Genomic DNA, 1,043 nt, shown 5'->3' with positions numbered 1-1,043 from the left:
GAGACGCTGTCCTTGTCTGTGTCAGTGTGTCGGCTACAGTTTAGTTCAAGACCAAACTATGTGATTTCTCCCCCATTTCAAGCAGTCAGGCAGTGTCAATCAGGATGCTAGGGACTTTGAGTATGACATCAGTCACTTTATATTATCAATAGCATCAAGGTATGGTCAGTAAAGAACCTTAATACAAATCCAATTTTATTGGTCACATGCACCGAATACAACAGGTGTAGACTTCACAGTGAAATGCTTACTTACCAACATTGCAGAGTTAAAAATACATATTTGCTAAAAGTAAATAGTAAAACAAAAACAACGAGGCTATCTACAAGGAGTACCCATACCCAGTCAAGGTGCAGGGGTACATTCTTATCTTCCATGACATAATACACGTTTACCTACACTACCGTTCAAACGTTTGGGGTCACTTAGAAATGTCCTTGTTTTTGAAAGAACAGCACACTTTTTGTCCTTTAAAATAACATCAAATTGATCAGAAATACAGTGTAGACATTGTTAATGTTGTAAATTACTATTTTTTATGGAATATCTAGATAGGAGTACAGAGGCCCATTATCAGCACCAATCACTCCTGTGGTCCAATGGCACTTCGTGTTAGCTAATATAAGTTTATCATTTTAAAAGGCTAATTGATCATGAGAAAACCCTTTTGCAATTATGTTAGCACAGCTGAAAACTATTGTTCTGAGGAAAGAAGCAATAAAACGGGCCTTCTTTAGACTAGTTGAGTATCTGGGGTGGCAGGGTAGCCGAGTGGTTAGAGCGTTGGACTAGTAACCGGAAGGTTGCAAGTTCAAATCCCCGAGCTGACAAGGTACAGCTCGGGGATCTGTCGTTCTGCCCCTGAACAAGGCAGTTAACCCACTGTTCCTAGGCCGTCAGTGAAAATAAGAATTTGTTCTTAACTGACTTGCCTAGTTAAATAAAGGAAAAATAAATCTGGAGCATCAGCATTTGTGGGTTCGATTACAAGCTCAAAATGGCCAGAAACTAAGTACTTTCTTCAGAAACTCTATTTTTGTTCT

The sequence above is a fragment of the Oncorhynchus mykiss genome, chromosome 12 (genome assembly GCF_057628025.1).
Source record: "Oncorhynchus mykiss isolate SJ-2025 chromosome 12, ASM5762802v1, whole genome shotgun sequence".
NCBI lineage: Eukaryota > Metazoa > Chordata > Actinopteri > Salmoniformes > Salmonidae > Oncorhynchus > Oncorhynchus mykiss.
The sequence above is the reverse complement of the archived record's forward strand: the minus strand, read 5'-3'. Positions refer to the sequence as shown.